At 41.6% G+C, this 18796-nt stretch overlaps 1 protein-coding gene across 4 annotated transcripts in view; it reads right to left on the reverse strand.

Moving 5' to 3' along the window:
* The window catches only part of MBP (myelin basic protein), a 174027-nt gene that overhangs the window by 92511 nt on the left and 62720 nt on the right, over window positions 1–18796 (reverse strand). The gene's annotated exons all lie outside the window — the stretch shown is intronic.

Raw genomic sequence — 18796 nt, forward strand, 5'->3', positions numbered from 1 at the left:
GACATTTTGCATAGATTTTGTCCATTACTAGGAGTATATCTACACAGCACCATAAACCCGGGTCCACAGAGCCCAAGCTTGTGGATGAAGGGTATGTCTACACCGCAGTTAAAAAAACCTGCGGCTGCCCCGATCCAACTGACTCAGGCTCTCAGGGCTCAGGCTGTTTAACTGTGGTGCATACGTTCGGGCTCCAGCTGGGGCCTGGGCTCTAGGACCTTGGGAGGGTCCCAAGAGCTCATGCTAGAGCCCGAGTCCGAAAGTCTACACCACCATTAAACCGCCTCTTAGCCTGAGCCCCATAGCACAAGTCAGCTGGTACGGGCCAGCCACGGATGTCCATACCCTCAGTGTTTCCAAGCCAATGCTTGAGTGTCCACACTACATTGTAAACTGGGCTAACAAATGCAGGGCCCAGGTCTCACAGATGTGCTAATGCATCCATACCTCACTATATAGACCTTCTGACTTGGGTCTGCAACTTGAGCTGCAGACGCACCACAAAACAACAGGGCTTGGACACAAGTCACAGTGGGACACAGGCTCTGATCCACCCAGTTAGCAGGGACACAGGATCCAGACCCTGAGTGCCTGCTGACCCGAGTCTGCCTGATTTATATATGGAGGGAAGGGGAGCCTGGGCTTAGTATGCAGTGTAGACATACCCTATTTGTTTTTCTTGTCCATTTAGACTGTAAACTCTTTAGGGCTTAAATCATGTGAGAAATCCTGACCCCAGTGAAGTCAGTCGACGGCAAAACTCACATTAACTAAAATAATACCAGGATTTCCCCCATGTTTTCTTCCGTGCTTCTACAGAACCTAATACAATGGGGCCCTCATCAAGATGGAGGTCTCTGGATGCTACTGAAATACAAACTGTTAATAAGGAGTGAGACTAGCCAAATACAGCTCATTTTTCATTGATAACCAGTTTTATCAGGTTTAACAAGAGATCTCAAAACAGCAAGAAGAAATTCTATATGTATTTAGGAAATTTAGCAAAACTTGTTCATTTTATGTGTGAACTTTACAAAGTGTTCACCTTAAGATTAGTTTAACAGCTTTTAAAACTGACAGTTCTGTAATGGGAGCATGCTGTGCATTCAGTTCCCATGCCAACCTCATTACTATGTTCCTCACTGACTGCTAAGTAATAATAATGACAATCACAAACATCCAGCTTATAGCATTGTGTACTGACATTGTATATACCAGTCAGGTACTCAAAACAGATGCATGCAGATAGGAAGTCTGGCATGCATAATCAAATATTTGGAAAAGGGCCCAAAATGACTAATGCAGTATTAAGTATTTCTGGAAAGGGTTTATTAAGAGCTAAAAAGAGAAGAGAAAAAGAAACATCAAAAGGCTTTTACCCTAATTTTTAAGAGTAGACCGTATTAAACTACTCAAATAGCTGATCACTGAGAATGCTATTCAATATAAAGAACTGGATGATTCACAGGATTAGTAATTAATTAGACACAGGATACTTCACTTTGAGGACACCAACTTTGGCACAGGTCAGTAGTAATGAAGTATAATCTGACGGCTTCTCAGTGGCTAATATGAAACAAGCTGATGGAATGTATCTAAATTCCTAGTAGACTGATTCCCATATTCCATTTTGCATCTCGACAGTCTCAACAGATATGCCAAGGACTGACTATGCATGGGTGTGATTCAAAGCATCCTGTACTCTCACCTTACATTCTACTGTAATAATCTTGCACAAAATATGCTTTGGGAGGTATCATTTGAAAACTAATAATGTACCAGTCAATATCATCATGGTGGAATGCATGCAGCAACATTATACGTAAAGTTATGAATTCTCTCTGGATGATGCTGGTGGCACATGTTTGAACCCATGCAGCCCCGTGTAGGAAGAACTAGTCAAGCATGTCTTAATGGGATGTGTGTGCACTTAAGCTGTAAACAGAATCCTCAGACAGCAAGCGGGGAAAGAAAGAACAAAGAAAATCTGCACTGAAGCATACATAGGTGAAAAGAAACAGCCTGAAGCCTCCTCCCTTCTTGCTCTCAGCTTGAAAGAACTTTCTCTTGGGGTCACTCGCAGGAAAATGCATTTCAAAGGGTGACTGAACTATAAAATTGATGGGCATAAACATCCCAGGTGGTTCTCTCTCTCCTCACCTGTTTTCACTCTTCTGCTCTAATTGTGGGTGAACACCCCCTCTCAGCTCTCTTCTGGTTCTTCCGTGGCACTGGGAAGTGCGAGCACTGCCGGTTAGCCGTGGTGGAGGTCTTCAGTGCTGGGGAGTGGCAGTGCAGAGGATCTCTGCACCCAGAGTCCTTTTTCAGTGCCACGGTCTCTCTCATAGAGGCCAGTGCACTCTGAATCAAAGTGCCGGGCTTGGGGTCCGACACAAGCTGTGCCGGCTGGGGAGGCCCACCACTTTAAGAAAGAGTCGTGCAGATCGCCCCTGGGCCAGTGGCGGATTAAAGATTTTGCCGCCCATAGGCCCTGAAATAATTGCCGCCCCCCACCCCTACCCCAGCTCACCTCCGCTCCAACTTCATCTCCGCCTCCTCCCCTGAACGCGCCGCCGGGTCCTGCTTCTCCCCATTCCCTGCCAGTGCTTGTGTGCGAAACAGCTTCGCGAAGGAGGAGGGAACGAGGCACGCTCAGAAGAGGAGGCGGGGCCAGGGCAGGGATTTGGGGAAGGGGACCAATAGGGGCAGGGAGGGGGCAGTGAATGGGGGCAAATTAGTTGGCCTAGGCGTTAATACGCTGCTGCCCTGGGCATAGGCTTCTGGCAGGACCCGCATGGTTTGAACCTGTGAGACAGAGGCATGCCCTAGTCCCTGGGACGGGAGAACACAGTGGGTGAAACTCCAACAGAAACTTATCTAACTCTACAAACTACTTGAAATACTAACACTAAGTTAACTATTTACAGGTACAAAGAAAAAAAGTACCTGAAAAAGTAGGGGATCGCTTGCCGTAAAAAGAGGAGAGCGCAGCTCCAACAGCCCTCCCAGGCGATAAGAAGGAACTGAAGAGGTAGCAGGTTGGCAGGGGCCTATATACACCGCCATAAAGCCGCGACTCCAGGGGACTCCATAGCCGAACAGACGGATATCGCTAAGGGAAAAACCTTCCAATAAATGTACATGCGGCTCGCACACACCTACTTGGAATCGAGATGAGCAAGCACTCGAAGAACCAACATTACTGGAAGCCAGAGTGTGACTGGTGTATGCTGAACAGGCCACTGGGGTCAGAGCTGTTGGACCAGGGCTGTAGTTAAACACAGTCACTCAGGATGTGATCTGCATGCTGGCAGGCTGTGAGCAGCCCAAGTTGGATGCTACAACAGCAAAGCATCATGAGGCACCCAAGATTGCAGGGCAGGGGTGACACAGCCCTCAATGGCCTGGATTGCACCCTGGAATGTCATATGAGGTATCACTTGAAAACTGATAACTCACAAGCCAATACTACCATGGTAAATATATGCAGGAACATCATATGTAAAGGTTATGAACTCCCACTGTATGATGTTACTTGTTGAAAATCAGAGAGCCTTGGCTCAGCAAAAGTTGTTAAACAGGTCTATTCTAAAACAACGGAATGTCTGTTTACTTCAATTTACATACAAAACCTTAAATTTAATTTAGCAAGCTTTAGTTCTAGACTTAGATGTGTTTTCACTTTTATTTGCTTGTAACCATTTCTAACCTTATCTCTTATACTTTAGCTCACTTAAAATGTTATCCTCTTTTGTTAATAAACTTGTTTTACGATTAATCTAAACCAACAGTGCTCTGTTTGTACTAAAGTGAATGTCAATTCCAGTTAATGTGGCAAGCTGGTGGGTTTTGTCTCCTTCAAGGAGCAAACAGATCTTATTATCTCTGAGCCCTGGTCTACACTAGGACTTTAGGTCAAATTTAGCAGCATTAAATCGATGTAAACCTGCACCCGTCCACACAATGAAGCCCTTTATTTCGACTTAAAGGGCTCTTAAAATCGATTTCCTTACTCCCCCCCGACAAGTGGATTAGCGCTTAAATCGGCCTTGCCGGCTCGAATTTGGGGTACTGTGGACACAATTTGATGGTATTGGCCTCCGGGAGCTTTCCCAGAGTGCTCCATTGTGACCGCTCTGGACAGCGCTCTCAACTCAGATGCACGATTGTTTGCTGTTGCTCTGACGCAGGGAGGGGCGACTGAGGACACGGCTTACAGGGTTGGCTTCAGGGAGCTAAAATCAACAAAGGGGGTGGCTTTACATCAAGGAGTATTTCAGGCAGGACTTCACGGAGGGTTCCAATAAGAAATGGTGCACCTAAGTTATTATTCTTATTGGAACAAGGAGGTTAGCCTGGCCTCTGATTGATACATGGCTAGATTTACCTCGCTGCACCTTCTCTGTGAGTGACTGCAGTGTGACCTAGAGGAATGAGTCCCCTAGACAGGGGAGGGAGGGAAGCAAATGAGTACAAAACAAATCTGGTCTATTTCTTGTTTTGATCCACTCCATCTATCTTTTACATCTTTGGCTGGCAGCAGACGGTGCAGAAGGACTGCATGCCATCCACATCTCATGGCTGCTCGGCAGAAGATGGTACAGTACGACTGCTAGCAATCCGTATCGCCTGCCTGCTCACCATAAGACGGTTCAATAGGACTGACTGCAGGACTAAAGAGAATGACCTGGTCAAGTCACTCCAAATTTAGTCCCTGCGCCCGTGTCTGCCCAGGCGCTCCCAGCTGACGTAGCCAGGAGCACCTCGGACACGACGAGAACGGCTACCAGTCGTACTGCACCGTCTGCTGCCAGAAGGTAATGGGTTGCTGCTACTGTGTAGCAATGCCGTACCGCGTCTGCCAGAACCCAGGAGACATACGGTGACGGTTACCTGAGCGGGCTCCATGCTTGCCGTGGTATGGCGTCTGCACAGGTAACTCAGGAAAAAAGGCGCGAAACGATTGTCTGCCCTTGCTTTCACGGAGGGAGGGAGGGAACGGGGGCCTGACGATATGTACCCAGAACCACCCGTGACAATGTTTTAGCCCCATCAGGCATTGGGATCTCAACCCAGAATTCCAATGGGCAGCGGAGACTGCGGGAACTCTGGGATAGCTATCCACAGTGCAACCCTCCCGAAGTCGACTCTAGCCTCGGTACTGTGGAAGCACTCTGCCGAGTTAATGCACTTAATGCACTTAGAGCATTTTCTGTGGGGACACATACACTCGAATATATAAAACCGATTTCTAAAAAACCGACTTCTATAAACTTGACCTTATTCCGTAGTGTAGACATACCCTGAATGTTGCAGGAGAAGGACAAGACTTATGGTTGCCAGCCCTCCAGGATTGGCCTGGAGTCTCCCGGAATTGGCATTGATCTCCTGGTGACTATTGAAAGCAATCCGGGAGATTTTAATAGAATATTTTAAAAAAAATCATATTATGTCATATTCGGGGGGGGGAAATCTCCTGGAATAGCTTCAGTCAGAGTAGCAGCCGTGTTAGTCTGTATTCACAAAAAGAAAAGGAGTACTTGTGGCACCTTAGAGACTAACCAATTTATTTGAGCATAAGCTTTTGTGAGCTACAGCTCACTTCATCAGATGCATTCAGTGGAAAAAGTCAGAGTTGGCAGCCCTAACAAGACTACACATGTCTGGGGCAGTTCAATATTGGGGCTGTTGGGGTCACCTTCTAATATGAACCATGTCTGGTAAAGACAAAAAATGCGTTAAGTATGATAACTGATGGCAGGTTGTTGGATTCAAACTGGCTGAATCAGAGCTGTACAGCATACCGAACACAGAGTACATGGTTGCTGCTAGTTGTGTGTATGTCCCAGGCAGGGAGCCACAAGTAGCAGAAGCATTTTGCGGCATTCAGGGTTATAATACAAGTGGTGACAATCTCTCACTGGTCTCAGCTACACTCCAGAATGTGACAAGGGGCCCTCAGGTTTCCAGGTTGGGGGAATTCTAAGAGAGATTGCATTGTTATTTGTGCTGAACCTGTTCTATGAACAGTTGATATCGACAGACATCAGCTCTATAAGGCCCTAGATGGGGACACAGACAAGAATGCAAGTCTAGCACAAGGCAGAGCAGAAACCATTAAGTACACCTGCATGACAGGACTTCTTCCACAAACATGGAAATAAAATTTTACATAATATTTAAATAAAAGTATTTATAAGAATATTTAGTAAAGAACTTGATTACTGGCATAACTGAAATTTGCAGCTTTGTATAGAAACAGAATGGTCCAGTGTGGACCAGATGCTTTAAAAGCATTTTTCCATTACAGAGAAGGAATTTAAAATCTAGTTTAGCCAGCTGTTTTAATTACCCACTCTGGTGTCCTAACATGCCCCCGACCATCTCCTTCTGCTCTAATGAATAGAACTGTGAAAACATATTCCCTCACATTGCCTGAGCTGTGCCTAGAGGGATTCCTTCATCCACAGCCACAAAATGTTTGTAGTAGATTTTAAAATAAAGGCACATTATGTAAGTCATCTCTACTGTAACTCTACTGAAGTGAGCCGTGACCTTCAGGTTGGATTCAAAATGCAATTTTTGGGGCAAAATATGCTTATTTTGTATGATTGCACTATAAGACCTATAGCCCTCTCCCCCATTTAGGATGAGATTTAAAGAAGGTAAAACATTTAGGCCCTGATTCACAAAAGCATTCCTCTTCAGGAACGGTGCTTAAATATTTGCTTAACTTTAAGCACATACTTAAGTTCCATGAATTAAATCTGAGATGTGGTTAAAGTGCTTTTCTGAACAGAGATGGACTTAACCACATGCTTAGGGTTCCTGAATCAGAATCTTAATCTTCACTTATGCACAATCACACAAAGTCTTGGTGCCCATGCTCCATTCCACTGTGACAAAAGAGCAAAATCGCATAGATTGCTGAGACAAAATTGATATACATTTGTTATGCCCTACCTGAACAAGTCCAAATTTCATTCCAGAATTTTACAAAGACCCTAACACACAAGCCAGTGCCCCTGGGTCATGATAGATGGTAGTGACCAAAACCCTTGAATATACTTTATTTAGATTCAATTGTAAGAGAGTTCTCTCTTTGAAAACTATTCAGATGATCCCCTATTATGAAACAGTTCTAAAGAAAAGCATCTATTCCAGCAGAACTAGTTTCAATGAACCTGTACACAAAATAAAAGCCAGGCTTAATTTAGGTTAAATATTTTCCTAGTTTCACACACCAGCAATTTTTTTTTAAACTCCTTGTTCCTCCACACAACAAAAGAATCCTTGCCTTGCCCCCCACCATGGTCACACCCCACCATGCATTAAATGTAAATGAACACTATTCTCTATTTTTATAAGCAACTTTTTATTTTGAAAATGGCTATTGCCAAAAATTATTAAATATTTGCAATGAATTCCAACAAATTCCAAAGTGAATTTACAAAGGAATTCTCGACCAGGCCGGCAATCACAGGGTCACCAAAAGCTTCAGAGGTGTAATTTATCACATCTTGAGGACCTAGCTAGAGATGGATCTGGGTGATGCTTGATCAGCAAGGAGGCCATGCCCCTTTGGGATTTGCCAGGATGACGATGACAACGACGATGTATTTGCAAACAACCAACCTAGGCAATTCCAATAGTGATATGGAACTTCCGTGCTTTTTTGGACATACATTTATTTACCACACTATAATACATAAAGCTATTTGAGAATTAACATTCTGCTTCTATCAGTGCAGATCTTGAGAATCTTCCTTGATTCAGTGAGGAATATCTTTTGACCAGTGTAAGCTATGAACAGGTTCATTCTGCAGAGGCTACAGAAAAAAGAAGGACAGAAACATGAAGTATAACACAGCTACATCTGCTGCAATTTATTTCCAGTGGAAACGTAAGGAGTTCTTGTGCTAGTGAAGTTGCAGTCTGGCTCATTTTAGCAAGATTTTGTAGCTATGTTGCCGGCTCTGTATCTATACCAAAATGGATATTAGTTTGGTCCATTTTTTTCCCCCCCGAGAGCTCCACACTTTCCTCTCACTTCATGCACAGAAAGATTACTTCAGGATTTGTTTCTGTAAAGAACACCAAAATGTATGAATTTTGGAATTCAGATACTAGATGAGAATATTCAGAAGGTTAGTATTGTATACAGCAGTGTACTGAAGAAATCATTTTTGAATTTGTATTTTGCTTTTTTATTATTTTACCCTATCTTTCATCATCAATCAGCCTTTTTACTTGTTTATCTCAGGGAATTCAAATAATACATTTAATTCTTGTGCCATCCCAACAGCATCAACAAGAATACACCCACAAAAGTGACTTGTGTCAAGAATTCTAACTGAGCCAGACATGTCAGTTGAAGCATTCTGGCAAGACCTTCCTGACAGTCCACTTCAACAAGTACAAATACAAAACTGACTGGCTCAAAATCAAATTATAGGGCTGCACATAATTTAGCATTATGGTAATGCCTGTACGCAATTCCAAGTATGTTGGTTTCAATATTTTCCACATCTCTAACAGTACAGCTTGAACATTTTTCAGCTGATAATCAACTGCCTTCACAGATTCAATCATGTATTACTAATGAGTTCCAGAAAGTACATAGCCATGACTCCAAAGATTCTATTTCTACACTAAATAACAATGTTGGTGAAGAGGCATACATCACAAAGCTTCTGAGAATTGCCTGAGCAATTTCTGAGGAACAGGTTCCAGTGACAAACGTTCATTTTACAGAAATTATATGGGACATAAATAGCTCTAGACTTTGGCACTTTTATGAGACTGTACATGCTAGTTTTATTTTCTTTGCCAGTACTATCACCATCTTTCCTCACTAGTCCATAACACCCAAATTACGTTCCTTCTGAAGAAACGTCTCTGTTAATACTAGCCCTGTTCACAGAATACCAGAAAATGTTCCCTGATGCTTCAGTCAAAGAGATGTCCATGAACCTCAAGATGACCCACATCTGTTTTGTGATGAATGTTAGGTGTACAGTCCAGGACCACAGAACAGTTTTAAACTTGGTCACAATTGTTATTGTGGTCTTACTTGCAACAAGAGGAATCTTTTTTTCTAGATGGCCTTCCTGAAATAGTGGTCAGATCTCCCCTGGTTCTTTATCCAATGAATTCACTCAGATGTTACATTTTCAAATTCTGTCATCATTAACTCAAAAAAATCCCCCATTTCTTTGAATATAGGCTCTTACAGATATTACATAAGACCAAGTTCCATCTCCCCCCCCCCACACACACACACACAAGGTAACGTTTAATGACTTCACACCAGTACATTATTTCTCTCTCAGTGATATCTTATGCCATTTTACAGAATTCTAGTCTCAGATTCTTACCATTGCTTTGCGTTTTTAAGATATTTCTAATGCTTTCAGATTTAGTTCAGTATTTGGATATTTCCTGCCAATCATTAAAGCCTCCAATGTCATGATGAGTTTCAGTCTCTCTCAATAATTTGCAGGAAAAGTGAAATAATGGAATTTGTTTTAAACAGTGGGTAAACCACATTCGCTGGAATTCTCCCCCACACCATCATTCCCAAATAGGTTACTGGTATAATCAATCTCCTTCTCTCTTCATTCACTAGGAAGTCTGATTTTCACTTCTAAAAGTCTGTATGCCCCACACTTGAGCCTAATTAGCTATGGTATCACTATGTGGCCAAGTTCCAGGATCCCCCAGTGAAATCTCAGATCAGGTCCATCAGATCAAAACGGACATCCACTGTATATGCAGTGAATGCCACTATCAATAACGCATTGTATGAGGTGCGTGAAAAAAAACCTCATCAAGCATACCATTTAACAAAACAAAAGTTCCTCAGCGTTAACAATTGCAGTTCCCCACTGCATTGAAATCCCACGTTTTACACTGTGGTGCTACAGTTGCTAATTTCACCAACCGCCCAAATTCAAAGAAAAGACTCTAAACAAAAAGGGACCCCGTAACTACGGACTCTATAGTACCACAAAGGCCAGCAGTGATACATGCTGAAAAGGGACATCTCCCCAAACCTTGGAAGATAGAGTTAATATATTTTAAATTATATTTGTTCTAAAAGATACCAAGAAGCCACAATAAAACTGCTGAAGTCCATCTCCTAGGCAAATTGCTTCCCCTCATCGTTAGTTCTAGACATAATTTCCACCATTGCTACAGTATGCCTCCAAACTTTCTATTCCCTATTATCCTGTTGCATATTGACTTCTCCAATATGCCAACCTTTTGTGGAGATATAGATATATATATATAGAGAGAGAAGTATGTCTTTATATCAAATAGACTTTTCTCTTCTGTTTTGCAGAAATTTCCTGATTGTATTCGAGTTCTTTTATTTCTTTTACATTGTGCTAGGTATTTGCCCTATGCCACTCTGTACCAATATACTAAATATTACAATTCTCACAGGAACAGGTCTGAATTGAAAAAGAGACACCTACACAGACTCACCCTGCCTAAATGACTGGATATTTTCTTTGTGAGGAATCCCTTTTTATGTTAGTTTTAAGAAATCAGGAAGTATCTTAGTCACAGAAGAGTGACTTTCTGAAACAAGATAAGACTTCAACAAGACACAAGATGTGCTTTGTTTTAAATAACCTTTTTGAGTTTTAAGAAAACCACCCATCATACATCTATTCATTTGTATACATAAATTGTCAGAACGTAAAAAGGAAGTTGATTAATAGCAACTGAATCATAAGAAATTCAAGCCCCAAACAAGTACAGGCAGAGATGCAAACCACCACCATCATACCCTCATGCATAGCACTGAGCAATAAATAGACTTTACATGATTTTCTGAGGATCAGAGTGGAGACCCCCATCAACTAAGACTACAACTAAACTGCACGCTTCTTTTGGGGTAGTACAGAGTATGTACCTGGGTAGCGCCGCCCCCGCCCCCCTGCCAGCATGGGTTTAAGTAGCCTTTCCCCGCCTTTCCCCCCTCCCCCCCCAATCTTTTCCTCACCACAGTTAAAGGCTCTGGCAGCGGGGAGCAGCTGAAGCCTTTGCCTGACATGCACAGCTACACATCATAGCATGGATGCAGTGTGCTATTCACTGCAGCGTCTAATTACATGTCCACTACATGCCATCACAGATGCTCAGATACAGGGACAAAAGAGCAAAAGCACCACATCACCTGTTTTTAACTGAAGTGGCACATACCATACAGGGAATTAAAGATACAATTTCTGGTGCTGATATTGATCTGAAAGTGAATGGGGAGCCAGTGGAACATCTGGCGTGCCAGTGTAATAGGTGACCTGAGACTAACATCACTGAACAAGCACCCTGTTCTGCATCAGCTATAGCGACTGAGTGGTCTTCACTTTGCAGCAATCTAATTTGGAGGTCACGTGATTGAGTGCATCAAGGGCCACATCAGAGAGAAATGGCCATAATATTTTGGGAAAAAGCAAGAGGAAACAGGCATTTCTAGTCACAAAAGTCTCCAAGTGTATCTGGGGAAGTGAACCTCTTTTACAAAGAGTGGGATAATCTCCTGTACCAAGTGGATAGACAGGCATCATTTCTGCCAGCTGAATGCTTCCACCAACCAACCATACTCTCCACCTTATCTGGATTGAGTCTTCGTCAGCTGTTCTCATGCAAGCCCTTATTTTAGCCAAATAACAATACTCTGCCCTCTACATTTGATGAAAAGAAAGTGTAGGCCATGGGTCATCAGCAGAATGATAACACTGCAGCCCAAATTGTCTCAGTATGTTTTCTAGTGGCCTTACATACACACTTAACAGGAGAGATGACAGCAAAGGACTCTGTGAAACTGCTCCTGAGCATTCGTCCAGTGGATGAGCAATTGCCTTTAATACTACTATCTGGGATCTCTGTGAACAGTAATAACAAATACCAAGAGCAATTCTCTTTCCTCCAGCCAGGATCAGAGTCAAATCAATGGTATATTGCAGGCTGCTGATTAAATCTAATATGTCCATTCAGACTCTGACACTTATTCTTCACTAGGAGATCATCAACCACTGAGACCAGTGCAATCAAAATATAATATCAAGTAGGATTGAGAGCAGTCAAGGAAATCTGAGGACCCTAATTTATCCAGATTGTCACGCCACAAACTTCTCAATAGCCTTATCCAAAAAGAACAGGCTAAAAGTGTGTGTGTGTGTGCAATAATTAAACAGATAAAGCTTCAACATTAGGATTATTAAAAGAGGGGAAAATAGCAAAGTGAATTGTTATTTGAGCTAACGTTTGCCGTACATTAAAAATTCAGGCCTAAATTGTCCAAAAATGACTAATGGGATCTGGCTTTGTAAAAAGACATAGGAAATTGCAATATAAAATCCCAAGAACAAAAAGTTGAACAAAAAGAACAAAAACACAAATCAATAATAGCTAAGAAATTACAGCTACTTACAGCTGCTCCCATTTCTCTTTTGTGCCTAAGAACTGCAGCACACACAGTGTGAGGACAATGTAGACTAAAATACCTCACGTGCTGTGACACTGAAACATAAATAGGTGAGCTAACAGGATGCCATGGATCATCACTTTGCTTTTACTGGTTCAATCAATTTTCACAGTCATGGAACAAAACACCTTGAAAATTCTTTCAGAGATCCCCAAAATATAAATATGTGGCAAGAAAGGTTTTTTCGCACCGATAAGACTATATATATAAAATGTATATTATATAAAATGTAATTACCCACAAAAGTTTGACTCCTAACCTATACAAGCCCTGAGACAATAAATATCTATGCCAGAGAGAGCCATGAAGAACTTTAGGCATGTAGCAAATACAAACATCTGCTGCATGTTTTATTTTAACTTGATATTTCTATTTGATCCAACCCCTCCCACAGTGTTCTAACAAGTTACAGTAATGTCATAGGAAAAATGCTCAACTATGGATTCCCTCACTTAGGCAAAAATCCACATGATTTCACTGAAAAGTTTTGCCTAAGTAAGGAATGAGCTCTACGCTATCAAAATTCATCCAAATCATACTGTAAATAAATATGTAAATATAGGATTTTGCAAACATTTTACCTTTAATTAATAAAAGCTGACAATAATGCACAGTTACTTTCCTTTCATATCCCATGTTGGAATATGTCAATTGGTAAGAATGATATTCTGTTCCACATTTTCCAACAATGAACAGTGCCTGAAATATCTCCATTGGCTATAATAAAGAGGTTATCCCCCTAGTATTTATATACTGATTTACACCAACTGAGAATTTGGCTCACATATTTCATATCAATATGGATACAGTTTTAGATAAATGAGTTGAACTGTTTTTCCTTAAATAGGCAAGTGAGGAAAATACTGAAAACTGCACACTCTACAATCAAAAGCGAAGGTTTAAGATTTTCAAAAGTGACTAGTGATTTTGGGTGACATCTCAGTGTTTAGGCACTCAAGACACCCTAAGAAAGGGCCTGATTTTCAGACATTGGGTGCACAGTATTTGTGAAAATCAGATCATTTTCTAATGTCACAACTTGGGGCACCCCAAAATAGAAGCACCCATAATCACAAGTCACTTTTGAAACTCCTGCCATTTATTTATAAATTCAGCAGGTTCAATAACTACCAGCTATTGATTTCCCTGCTTTTTATATGACCAAAATAGGATTGGTCAAAAAGTGATTTTTAACATTATTAGTGTGATCAATTCTTTCTAAAGGAGACACATATAGCCAGAGGACCCAAAACAAATAATACACACACAATTTTTTTAAATTCCATTGAAGGCCAGTAGCTCTGCTTCTCTTCTCTCTCCAAGTCAATGGAGTTGCATCAGATAATATGAACCTTAGATACTCAAATGTAGTTCTGAGTATATTCCAAGGGAATAATACAACTGTAAAATAAAAGGGCATGCTTTTTTGTTCTGTAATTCAAAGGGGTACGGAAGGAAGAGAAAAGAGAACTGCAAACAATTGGTCTTGGAAAACATATTTTTGATTCTTTTGCAGCCTAAAAGGTCTCTCTCTGCTTCAAAAGGACTCCACACAGTGGGTAAACAAACACAAATTCAGCCACTTTCCTCCGGCATTACTACCTATGCACACACAAAAGGATTCAAAGTATGATAGTAACCCTGGTCCCAAAAGCTTTAATCATAAGATTAGGCAACAGCAACAGCTACATATACTAACTTACACTGACAGCAGGTTGCTGAATCTTTTATTTTAACAGCAGTGTCTTATCAATTTCTAAGAGACCAGTCCACCTTTCACATTTTAAATCCCACCACCACATTCCACTGGAGATTACACAAAAAGCAATTTTAAAAAGATATTTTGTCTAGCAAATCCTCAACATTGTGTTCTAAAACAACTTCAGTTGATATTCTACCACAGTAGTCAGGAAATCTGAGCAAAGGGAGGTTTAAACTATAAGAGCCAGATTTTGATTTCAAACTCATGGCAGCCTGGTCTCAGAGGCTGTCTCCCGCACAGTTGCAGGACCACAGTCCTTAGGTAACAGTACGTTAGTGTCACCAATAGTCATGTGATCAGAAAAGGTGCCAGGTCTCTCAGACTTTCCCCCACAGCAGGAGCAGTCCATAACATTTTTTAGGCAAATGTCAGGACTCTGGACCAAAACATATGAGCAACACAGTTCGTTGTCACTAATGTTTAAATACAACAAGTTATTAGAATATGGGAAAACACCCAGAATGTACTTTAACTGCAGTTTGGTACTAAAAGTTTTAGGGACATCATCCAAGGCTCCTCAGATGAGTGGGAGTCATTCTATTAACAACAATGAGCTTCTGATCAGACTTTTGGAAAGGAAAAAAAAATATATTCTTAAGATTTAAAATTAACGAGTTACGTATAAGCCATGGCTTCACAGAGCCTTGGAAAATTATTTAGTTTACATAGTGCCGAGTATAGACAGGGTCTATAAAGCTTACACTCTATGGGCTCAGCTGTGGTTTTGCCATGAGCTCTGAGAAAGTGGGAGAGAGCTGTTCTGCATACCACTACCACCACAGGGGCAGACCTATACTCCTGAAGCATTCTTCTCCCATGTGGCTGTACTAGCTGATGCATTTGGTTTGGGAAAAGCCAGGGTTCTGCACATTATTGCCCATCTTCATGGGAAAGGTGAGGGACAATATAGCAGCTCTGTGGCACAAGGGAGCAAGGGGTTGCTGCATATGTAGTAGAAATTGCTTGACACGCCCCGTTATAAGACGCTGTTCAAAGTGGTTAGAACTTTGTAAACTTTAGCCATATTAGCTGAAGTTTTCCATGCCAAGTGATTTAAAAAAAATATAAAAAAGCTTCAGCTAGAGCAGTTCAGCTGTTTCCGAGAACAAGATTAAAGAAAAAATACATCACTTCGCCCATGTTCACAAATTCTTACCACCATTTCACTGAGAAGCTCTACTGCCTCCATACTTGGAGGTGGGGTCTTGAAATTTGGCAGAGTCCCCACCCTGGTGTGAGGGATGTGCCCTTTGCCTTGCGCCTGTGAAAAACCATGCCCCAATTTGTCTAAGTTTTAATCCTATGAAAAAAAAAACAGTTTGCACACACTCAGTAGGGACTTTAAGTCAGAGTTTGGCAGCTAAATTCTCTGAAGACTCAATCAGGGCTGAGCATGCTCTAGCCCAAGGATGCAGGGGCTGAAGAGGACTTTCCTGGTAAATTTCTGCTCCCAGCTGCTATGAGCCATTGTGGCATCACAGGAACTGAGAGCAGGGAAATTCGGTCTTTTGTGGTCAATGGCCCCACTGCAGGAGGAGGCAGCAGTCACACTGGAATCCAGAGAGGAATGGATAGGGGGAAAGATGAGGGAGTTGGAATAGAAGCAGAAGGGGAGGGAGGGAGGAGCCAGAATGAAGAGTTGGATAGGAAAGGAGGTAGGTGGGAGGGAAGAGCTGCAGGGGTGGATAAGAGAAGAAGGGGACAGGAACAGGAACAGGAGCCAGGGTGGAATGGTTATGAGCAGAAGAGTACAGAGACAGGTAACTGGGCCTGTAACCACTATAGCACACTCCCTTACATAACCTAGAATTGAACCCAGGATTCCTCAATCTCACCATGCCTCTGCTGTCAGCAAATCTCTCTGCAACACACTGACAAAATGTCCCATCCCCTTTTCCAGCCTCTTTCACGTTCAGGATAACAACCTATTACTAATACTACTCCTACATTACCTCAAGCGATAGCGATCCATGCTGTACATCTAAAGGTCTAGGTCCTGCTGATGTCCCTATCTGTGGATTAATATGGTTCCCCATGATGGAATTTCTGTTTTCTTCATTTGGGGTTGTTTGATTTTGTTTTTTTAATTAGGAAATTGCGCGCGCGCGAGCGCACACACACACACACACACACACAATTAATTAGAAGAACATGATTAAGGTTGCAAAGTCAAGCACTTGAAGTTAGCAAATGCAAGAATTAAGTTTATCTGTGCAACCATAATGCTATCTCCTGGTGCATATGCATTATGATCATATACATTTTTCCCCCTCCCTAGGACCTCTGGAGAGTTCAGTGCGCTGGATGGACAGAGCTCAAATGGATCAGGACTGTGTAAGGAATGAGGCTTTAGTCTGTGGGACCTCTGCTCCATTTGTTGCAAAAGTTAGAAGGTGTGCAATGAAAGAAGTAGGGAATTATAAGAAGAGAAAGATGGTCTCCTGTCCTGGAGAACTGGATTCTATCCCTGCCTGTGCTACAGATTTCCTGTGTAATGTTGGGCAAGGAATTTAAACAAAACTTTTCACATTTTTCTACTATGTTCCTCATTTTTTGGATGCCCAATATGAGATACTTGGGGCTAAATTTGCAGAAGTGCTGAGCACTCACAAATGCAACTGAAATCAACTGGAGCTGTACTTCAAACATATAAAATGCCAAAAGTATGCTGAAAAAATCACAGTCTAGAGGGCTCAAGACAATTTTTGCTCTAATCACCATGCCTCAGTTCTCCACCTGCATACTGCCACTCTGTATCTCGGAGGGGTGTAGTGAAGATAACTTAATTAATGCTTATGAAGCACTCACATAATATGCCCAAAGGACCATTAGAAACACCCATGAAGGAATCAGTAATTATGTATTCAGAGCAGAATTTGGATAGCGTGTATTAAATGTGTCTGGGGTCATGCACTGAACGTGACAGAAATATTGACTTGACAAGTTAGTCACTGAATGAAGCACGGGACATGTGGAAAAAATAGTATGGGACCATGTAGTTAAAAATTATCATAGAGCATACACGAGGGGGCTGAACTGATGTCGCACTAGCAACCGTATTTCTGTCATTTCCTATCTTTTAAGTGCTTGACTTTTCGTCATTAATATTCTTTTAATGTTGGGGTTCCTTAACATAACTATTCTTTGTTTGTAAACCCTACCTATTTACAAGCACTTTTTAAACAATACAAATAGACTCCCTGACTCAGAGAGCGTACAGTCTTTGGACTTAATCCAGTGAATTCATTAGAAGTCTAAGGATTCAGGCACCAAAGGCAAACAAAAATGCCATAACAAAATGTAATATGGACAAGCACACGGCCTGGATTTGGTCAGGCCCTTACATGTAGGGTAAGGAGAGCCAATTCCTGCTCTCCTTACCCTACACAAACAGCATAGCAAGAAAAGTATTGTAGAGCCCAGGAGCACTCGCACTGAAACATATACACACTACTACACAAACAGCAGATCAGATGAATATTGGGTGAAGAGATTACAATGGGCCTTGTAAACAGAAATAATCACTTTAATCTTGTAGACCTAAATTAACACAAAAATAAAATCCCAACCAACAAACCCACCCTACAAAGAGAAAAACCTCAGTATGCCATAAAATATATTAAAAATGCACATTTAAAGAGCAGATGTGTTACTGAACTTTTCCAGCTGTCATGCATTATTCTGGGAACTGTCTGGATTAATTTTGATACTTGGGGATCAATAATATAATACATCTCCTCCTAATATAAAGACACAAACAATGCAAAAGAACCCTCCCCACCAAACACTTCACTATAAGAAAAATGAGCCAATTAAAAGCAAACAAGCAAGATGGATAGAGAGGGCCAACCCTACTTCCCTTTTTGGTTTCCTAAGGTTCTTTTATACAGATGGCTTCAGAAGCCAGTGTCAGGTGAAGAGTAAGCCCTTACTGAGGTAATCATTCCCCCATATGGTGCCTCTGTATCAGCAAGATCACCGTGCTTAACTGAGCAATTATACTGTCGTTTTATAATATTTATTGAGATGTTAGATACCCAGTTCTCCTCCAGATGTGCAGTATAGCCTGCTCTGAAAGTCTGTATCAAGCACTCAGTCAGGTCCAGTCCTGTAACCAGATATATCCAGATAAATGTCTGTATCTGCAATGAACCCCATTGGTTTCAACAGGACTCCTCACACGAAAGCAGGACTGAACATATGGGTTTAATGGCAGGAGCAGAGGCTGAGAAAAGGACATTTTGTGGTGCTCCCAGAAGTGAAATTCAGAACTCTAGACTCCAGATGATGGAAACGGACTTTCACAATAACCTTACTACCTACCTACACAGAAGACCTGGCTTTAGCATGGGCAGCATGGTTAATACATAGGGAACAAAACTGTCAGAGACTGTGTAAAGGTCATAACATCTATGACTCATACAAAAGCAAAGTCTGTTTTATTTTTCTGGTTTTGTTTTTTGAACTCAGTGGAGAAACAAGACTGATAAAATGATAACATGGCTGTTAAAGCATAGGGCAGAGCAATGAACTAC

Source organism: Caretta caretta, chromosome 2 (genome assembly GCF_965140235.1).
Source record: "Caretta caretta isolate rCarCar2 chromosome 2, rCarCar1.hap1, whole genome shotgun sequence".
In the NCBI taxonomy this organism is placed as follows: Eukaryota; Metazoa; Chordata; order Testudines; family Cheloniidae; genus Caretta; species Caretta caretta.